General features: G+C 41.9%; 1 long non-coding RNA gene across 1 annotated transcript; it reads right to left on the minus strand.

Annotated features, from left to right (window-relative positions):
* Nucleotides 1–7,373: 7,373 nt before the first annotated feature.
* LOC121391059 lies at nucleotides 7,374–9,038 on the minus strand. Its single transcript, XR_005960349.1, has 3 exons — nucleotides 8,968–9,038; nucleotides 8,389–8,634; nucleotides 7,374–7,868 (listed from the first exon to the last, which is right to left on the minus strand). It is a non-coding gene; the product is annotated as an uncharacterized LOC121391059 (long non-coding RNA).
* Nucleotides 9,039–9,284: the final 246 nt, after the last annotated feature.

Raw genomic sequence — 9,284 nt, forward strand, 5'->3', positions numbered from 1 at the left:
CTTGCATTTTTATTATTTTAATTATTTTGTTTACCATTATTCTTGCATTTTCAGATTCTCAGTATTTATTCATATAAATATATATAGCAATTTTCAGTATTGTACATGTATATCAACATATAAAGATTTATTTCTTCACTTGTATAAGGCTTCTAGATTATGGTAACCCCACTCCCATGGCTAGTGATATTCAATGTTAGGCTTGTAAATTACTATTACCATGCTCGATGACTAGTGAAAAAAAAGAGGAAAAAAAAGGCAAATGTTACAGTCAAGTCTATTTTGTAAATATGAATATTCTGTCCCACCCAACCCCCAATTTGGAGAAAAAACGAGGTGTTTTCTCTTTTATAGATACATCACCTGTCCTCATAACTAGTACATATTCCCTATGATTAGTAAACTGGTCCAAACATCCCAACAGCCAATGGGATGGCTTAGATTCTTCCACTGTATACCCCTTCCTGTTCTGGTCACATGACTAACTTCCTTCTTTTCCCTGAACGAATCGCACGGAGAACTAGAAGTGGGGAGGAAGGGTGGGAATCATCCCATGAGGACAGGTGATGTACCTATAAAAGAGAAAACACCTCAAGTTTTCTCCATTTCTTTTCAACATCACCTGTCCTCATAACTAGTGCAGCATTCGACAGATGGTGGCGGGTTACGTACTCCGAAGATGCACAAGTCTTCTCCCCATGGACCGGTAGGAAAACTGACAGTGGAAAGAAAGCCAACCGAGGTTAGCCCATCCTCCAAGAGATGCATAAACAACCAATACCCATGCTGTTAGTATTGACAGTGGCATCCGTCAGTGGTGTGGATGAACGAAGTCGTGAATTACGAAAAGGGTCACAATTCGTTCTCCAACAATTGGGTTCTGAATGGTGGGTAAGCGTCGCCACCGCGGATGCAGGTGTTAGGTAACCATCCAACCGATAATTGTATACTAAATGCAAACAAATATGGTATAAGTATCCGTCAGAACATTAAACCAACAAAACCCCGATTGTTTCTTACTAGTAAAATGGTGGAGAAGTTAGTTCAATTAATAGGAGAACAGGTCGTTAGTGTGCAGTGCATTGACTAACTAGTGTTATCTAGACAAAAAGTCATGTCATCAACCAGTGCGAAACTTCGGAAAGGTGTCCAAAAACAATTTGTCAAAGTCAAGTCCTCATCTGGACATAGGACATCATGGAGTGCAGGCCGGAATTCAACAGACATCAGTGGCGATGAGGACGACCAGTATTGACCAGAGCTTGAGCTGCGACCACAGGATCTAGATGGTGGAATCCCTCGACATCTTCAGGACACACATCCCTCAGGTAGTAGTTTGCGAAGATGGAGTCAGTGGCCCAATAACACCCTGTTAAAATGCTGGTAATAGGTGTATTGCAGTGCAGCGACATGGTGGCGGCAAAGGCACGAAGCTCATGTGGATGCGACGCCGATGGTGGAGGTAAACCCTCTGCCTGGTAAGCACACAGAATCGTGGATCTGATCCAAGTAGACACTGTTCTTAGTAATGTCATTCAAGTGGCTCTGGTTGCATGAGAGGAACAGACGCTTTCGATGTTCACGAAAAGACGTAGTTCTCTCGATGTAATGCTGAAAGGCTCGACCAGGACATAATGATAAGTCCTCAACATCGTGGGAACCCACAATGGAAGAGTGCTTGGACAGCGTAGGTGCGAAGCACTTGATCAAGCAGGGGAAGTGTTGTCTTGAGGAAACGGTACCATGTCCACTTCCAGAGCATGGTACTCTGACACTCTTGCCGCCATAGCGAACCCCAGCAAAACCTCTAAAGATGCCTCAGTAATGGGCTCGTAAGGGGCTTTGGACAAGGATCTCAGAATCAGGTTCAAGTCTCATGTCGGTGGCTGAAATGTTGGACCTGATCATCGTGTTTGAAACTCTTGATCATGGAGTGGATCTCAGGAACAACAGCCAGTCCTGAACGGTTGCGATGACCAAACATAACCAACAATAGTAGAGCCTTTGAGTTTCAATGTGGACCGGAGATACAGCTGAAATTCTGCCAAGTTCTCGACACGAATAGTCTGCGATTTCAGTTTCTGACTGATGCACCATTGATGAAAACATAACCACCAGACATTGTATGCAGCGTACAGCCCGATGAGTTTTCAAAATCGCCGATGTGGTCAGAGAAGAAAACCCCTTCTTCCTTAAACCGTCGGAGATAATGTCCACGCATGTAGTTGGTACAAGCTTGGATTTGGATGGTGCTGTCTCCACGTGGGATGAAGCAAGAGGCAATCCCAATCTGGTAGCGGTAGAGGATCTGGTGCCACAAGACATAAAAGGTCTCGATACCAGATTCCGCTTGGCCATTTTGGAGCGATGAGAAGTATCTGACAATGGAACTCCTGAAAGTGCTGGAGGACTCTTGGTAGCAACACTGGTGGCGGGAATGCATACGCATCCAGATTGTCCCAGCTGATGGCCAAGGCGTCGAGATCCAATGCGTCTGAATCCAAAACCGGGGACACATACGATCTTAGTTGACGAATGAAGCACGTTGCAAAAAGATCGACAGTCGGTGTCCACAGCCTGTGACACACCCACCGGAACACTTCTGGGTTGGCCATCCACATCGGTGCTTTGCAGAGTGGACAGTCTTGACAATGTGTCTGCCAAAACATTCGACACCCCTGGTATGTGAAATGCTCTGAGTTACAGCGGGATTGCATCTGTCAGCTCAAACAGATGATAGATGAGATCAAGCAGGCTGCTGGAATGAGTTCCGCCCTGACGATTGATGTAGACCGCCGCTGTCACGTTGTTGGTCGCTACCATGAGAGTTGCATGGATAAAGTGCTGATGCCAATGACGTATCGCATTGAACACTGCCAGAAGCTCCAACACGTTGATGTGGAAACTGGCTTCGACGGCAGACCACAGCCCCGATGTCCGACTGTTGAGATGTGCTTCCCAACCTTCTCGTGAGGCGTCCACAAACTTGGAATGGCCTCAAAGAGACTCAGCCTAAGACGTTTGACAGAATCAACCACTATTGCAGACAGGGTCGAAGGTTGTCAGGTGTTGTTCAACGTGATGTACGGATTCAGGAAGACTTGTAAACGCCATAACTGCAGGCGACCCCATAGAATTAAGTCTTGGGCTGAGGTCAAAAGACCCAGTAGGCTCTGAAACACATGGAAAGTCACAGGTTTAGCCAGAACTTTGGATACAGCAGATTGAATCTTGGTCCATCGGTCTGCAGGAACCTGAATGAGTACCAGATTGGTACGCAGCTGAATCCCAATAACTGGAGATTCTGTGTTGGTAACAGTAGAGACTTTTCCTGGTTGACAATCCATCCGAGATGGTGCAAGAACTGAAGTACGTAGCTGACTTGGCCCACTAACTTCGTCTTGCTCTGGCACTTCAAAAGACAGTCGTCTAGGCATGGGTAAAATGATATACCCTGCTGATGGAAAACCTGCGCTATCGGAGCTATTATTCTTGTGAACAGCCAAGGAGCTACCGAAATGCCAAACGGCAGAACCATCCACTCGTAGTGCACTCCCTGTAGTACGAATCTGAGATACAACTCTGGCGAAACAAACAGTGAACGCAGTGAAGGGATAAACCGCACTGGACCACAGTCACGGTGAAAAAAACCAAACCGCGTGATGGCAACTGGATAACTTCCGGAGCCAGCGGAAATAGCGACTGACTGGCAACACCACCAGATGTAGCGATCGACCTGCCGAATATCTCAGTAAAATTATCGAGCAACAACCGGACCGACGCATTCTGTCGTCAACACCAACCCGGTATGCATGTAACGTCGAATTGATGCCATAGCACAATTGACTGTGTAGCCCAACAGCAACAGCGGCAAACTGACAATCGACAGGAAACTGGAAACAGTTTGTCATCAGGCGGAATGTCTGTAGCAACCTCGGAGCGAGACATATCATCGAAGGTTCCTTGCGACTGTAATAACAGCAACAAGGCAAACATGCATAGTCATATGAACTGCGAACACCGTATCGTCAACCACAGATGAGACTGGATCATCATGTGGAAATTCGTCATAAGGCGCGCATAAGCAGACCCAACGGACGGAATGGCAGGCGCTGGAGACTGAGACCATAAAAAGTCGCGCCGGAATTCCCCAGAAACCTGAAAGCTAACATCAGACGAAGATCGGTGATGACGGTCCGTGAGACCCGTGATAGGCCATAAGACCGACTGCGTGCACAGCTCCGGTGAGACTCGGACGACTCAGACTGATCACGAGAAGAGTATGAAGAACGCTAACCCGGTAAACCACTGAAGTCCCTTCCACAGTAGCCGCAGACGACGTAAACAGCAAAGTAAAGCCGCAGGATGGACCGCATCCGGAAACATCAAGACAGGTGAAGTCTAGATAGGGCCGGTAACAGGTGTCGCTGAAACCGTCACTAGACCCGCCATAAAATCGCAGGAACCATGGCAGCCATGGAAGCAGACGTCTTCTGCAACATCGTTGATAGCACCGACCTGCAAAGTACCGGCCGTCAATGAACATCCGAAGCAATCTTCTGTGTCAGGTCCATCTTGGAATGCGTTGGCGGAGGTAGATGTGATGGAGCATGTCGTAAACCACAGCCAGACAACCCCTCATCGTCATGTAGTCTGCAAATCCTTATCTATAACGGAAACAGTTATCTATAACGGAAACTCATCTGCTCTCATAATTTGCGCACCGGCAAGGTGATCGTCAATAGTGGAAACCACAGCTGAACCGAACCGTAAACGGTCCCGTCTGGAACCCTCAGAAACTCTGGAAGCCGCTTCAGCCAAAAATTGGTGTCGATAATCCATGGAGCTCGTGGGAGGCTGTGAAGATCGGTTATGGTCACAGCTTTGAAGGCGCCGACGCATCGTCTGAAAAGACATATGGGAAGTCCTTCATGCCCCTAGTACAAGCAAGACGGTCTGAAGTGCTGGCTGCTACCAGAACACAGACTGTGGACGGTCCCGTCGAATACTGATGGAAGCCTTGGAAGCCGTATCAACCGATGATCGGTGTGGATGAACCACTGGACCCATGGAATGACTGCGGCTACGGTGCGACCCAGAATCTTCCGATCGATCATGGAAGGAACAGTAAGAACAGTTTTCTCTGTCCGCTTAGACGATTCAGTCCAACTGGAAAACTCGGTCCGTTCGTAACGCTTCTTACTGGAAACAGTCTTCAAAGGCCGATCACTGAAACCCGTAACGGATGACAGCCGCTTAGAGGAAGATGCTGAACATTCCATCGGTACCGCAGAAGCAGATAGAACCGAACCGGAAACCGCTGACACTGGAACCGCCCCTGAACACATCTCATCGCTGTCTGGCATGGAACACGACATCTAGGACAGATGTCATAGGGTGGTCAGACGACATAACTTCGTGCAGCGAAAGCAGACTTGAACAACACGAGATACTCTAACATCAGACATAATAGTAGCTTTTCAATCTGTGAATAGAAAGAAAAAACAACCATGACTTGCAACAAGCCGGTAAACACAAGACGCCATTTTGCAAATGGCAACCATGCAAAGTAACCCGGCGAAATACAACAAAATGTGGAAAAATAACACTTAAAACAAGCGTTAAAAGCCAAACAAAGATAGCGACAAAAACTTCCTGCATTTAGTACAGGAACGCACAACTCTAGAAGAGCTAGTATCCGACATTCTCAACAATCTGTAATGAGAAAGCAAACACATAAAAATGCACAAATCTGGTAAACAAGAAGACGCCATTTTAAAATGGCGACTGACAAGCTAAACTGGCACACATGACAAAAAGATAAGTTGTATATAACACTTAAAATAAAGTGATTACAACCAAAATAATGGTATAATAGCAAAGTAACAACATTAAAGAATGTGTCACCACAATAATTTGAAACATAAACCATAGTAATAAAACAGAAAATAAAGAACGTCCGAACCATAGAAGCAAAGGAAAAAGAAGGAAGTTACAGTCATGTGACCGGAACAGGAAGGGGTACACAGTGGAAGAATCTAAGCAATCCCATTGGCTGTTGGGATGTTCGGATCAGTCTACTAACCATAGGGAATATGCACTAGTTATGAGGACAGGTGATGTTGAAAAGAAATTAGCGTTTTTAAGGTCTATCTCCCTCTTTAGGTGACATATCTGATTATTACTATTATTTAGTAAAATTGTATAAACTAAACTAAACTATGGCTAGTGAATTTTTAATTGTGGCTAGTAAACATATTTTAATCACTGATCCCATGGCTAGTGGATTTGATAAAAATTCAAGAAGCCCTATTGATTTATTATTATTTCATATATATATATATATACACAGTCAAACCTTGTTAATCCGGACTCTGATTATCTAGAAACCTCACTTTCCGGACAGATGAGCGACAACGAAACGGCTACTTTGCAAATTTATTCATTAGTCCGGATATTCAGCTTCCGGATCCAGACGGTCATAATCCAGAACAAAGTATCAAGAATAAAGGAAGTTCGCTTCATTTAACTGGTTACTGCTAAAACAACAAATCCCCTGCCTTCAGTTAAGACCAGTCAGGCAATCAACACAAGCTCTAATGGCTGCAATGGCGACAAAAGACTAATGGTCAGAGTTAAGGGATGTCACATGTTTTTTTAAATACTTATCGAGAAATGCACATTTTGTAAGAAATTTCCTTTGGTCGATGTTCCATTTAATTTAATGCTTCTTATCTTAACAATGTCCACTCAATTGAGGATAATCAATTTTGAGTTACTGTTGCCATCTGGTTGGGGCATAAAGATCAAACTTTTAAGGTTTTGACACCATTTTCTAACTGTTGTTTTGAGACCGTTGGCGATGCAAACAAATCTCGAACTTGTTCTTAAAATGCAAAGCTCTTTTATGTCAAACTGTGCTATTAGACAATGCCGTATTTCAGCTTACTTTGTGAAATATTGACTCTAGGTTTGTGCACGTGTGTATGTGATATTGAAGGTTAAACAAATAAATGATTGTATTTCATGCTTTTTGTTTTGCTTTTTTAAAAATCTTTTGTAATCAAAGGGAGACTACTCTGGACATGATTCAGTAGTCCGGAAATTCGTTTATCCGGTCAATTTGTGGGAAAACCATTCTGTCCGGATTAACGAGGTTCGACTGTATATATATATATATACATACATACATACATACATATATATGAGTTAAACGAATGAAATGGTTAGATCTTGTGGAATGCATAAATAAATGTTTAATATATTTGAACTTTACAGACAATTAATAGTACCTTCAACACATTTAAATATTTCATATCCATATTTATCATTAATTTCAGGAATCATCGAATATATTCCAAGCAGAGTAAGAGTGGTGCCTGTTTTGGAAATTGTACCAGTTCATTCTTGAATTATTAACACAGATCATGCACAAAAGAATAGATGAGGCATTTTGAACATGCAACATCCAGTGACAATCTCACAGGATGATCCAAGAAGAACATCCAGAACCATTGCAGAGATAGAACCTGAGGCAACAGAAGTTCTGGTTTCCAAGAAACGAAGTCGATTCCAATCAGTCTTTGAATGTTGTCTTTAAACCACAATAAGCTACTAAGCCAGTCTATCACGTGTGAAACCCACGTAACTGCCACATTGGTGTGGAAACTTATACCAGATTCTCGAAACACAACAGCGTGATATCACACTCAGACGACCTTTTTTCAATAAGACAAAGTGGCTATAGGCTGTATGCCTCATGGCCTTGTTGTAGTAACCAAGCATCAAGTTGTGGAGTTCCAAACTGTCCTTTCTGTATGTGTATGCGAGTCGCAAAACATGCTCGTCCAGTACTAACATTCAATTTCCTGTAAGAGAAAATTGGTGTGCAGTTAATATCATGATTATCTTTTATACCAATGACTTGAAACCATAACAAATAAAACTTGGAATATTTATCTGGGTTGTATGAAACTTTGATAAAAGTTCATAAATTATGCTAGTATAATTATGGGATAACATTACACTGTGTTTTAATTTAACTGTTGAATTTTTATATTGATGTTGATCATTAACTTTTTTTGCATTTACCATAGTTTGACACCCAATAGCTGATGTATTTTTCGTGCTGGGGTGTCGTTAAACATTCATTCATTCATTCATTTATGGGATAACAATGTTGTATTTGACCATTTACAGATGTTAATGCCGGTTTTACAGTGATTGGTTGATTTATTCCCATTATTCGTTTTGATTCTGAATATTTCTATCTTGAGATAATTTTTGTTTTACTAATCACAGAAAAACTGGCAAACATTTAATTTTTATTATTATTTTTCTTAAGTGTCTAATGATAAAATTTCACATGTGAATACAATGAATACACACTGGTTGTTGTGAACTGCAGTTCCGTGGAAGGTTGTCACAGCATTTCCTCTCAACTTCTGTTGTCATATCTCCCTACAATTGCCACACTTATACCAACTTGGACTAGTCTGTTCTTGTGGGGGATGGTATCTATATGGTGATGGTGATGTACTTATTTCACATAAGTCAAACACAATTCCTAGCTCTCTTTCAGTTATTTTCAGACAGTTTTCTCACATCATCAGTTGACATCCCTGTTATAAGTTCCTGAAATAATAACATATTGTTTATGCACATGTATAAAAAGTTAATGCTATGTGTGCATTATTATGAGAAAAAAATATTGGTATTTGAAAAGTTTTTAACATGATCTAGCCATGAGCAAACATTCCATTAATGACTAGTAAAATAACCAGAACTGTACTGTTTTAATAAATAAAATAATTGTTGTATTTTTTAATGCCATTATGTATTTTTAACCAAAAATATATTGAAGGTGACATACTGAAAGAGTTACATGGATAAGCTGACATTATTTCCTGCGATTTTCATGAACACATTTACAAAATTTTATATGTTTATATACAATAAAAATCATACCTTTAACCGTATCCTATTTTTAAATTGTTGCTTCACACTTTCTGCGTCACATTTGGTAAGTTATATTCCCTCGTTCCCTTCACTGTCATTGCCCACTGCTCTGCCCTTGTCTTCTGCTTTGCCCTCTGTTCACCCTTGTTCTTACCACGGCCCTTTCCCTTGCTTGTATAGGTTACCGATTCATCATCAGCAGAATTTTACTGGAATGTTTAAGAAACAAATCTAAATACTGGTGCTCCCTAATAACTATAGCTGATATACTGTATTATTTTGTATTGTACGGTATTGTTTTTTGTAAAAAAAGGACCAAAAATTGC

The sequence above is a fragment of the Gigantopelta aegis genome, unplaced genomic scaffold (assembly GCF_016097555.1).
Source record: "Gigantopelta aegis isolate Gae_Host unplaced genomic scaffold, Gae_host_genome ctg1361_pilon_pilon:::debris, whole genome shotgun sequence".
Lineage (NCBI taxonomy): Eukaryota > Metazoa > Mollusca > Gastropoda > Neomphalida > Peltospiridae > Gigantopelta > Gigantopelta aegis.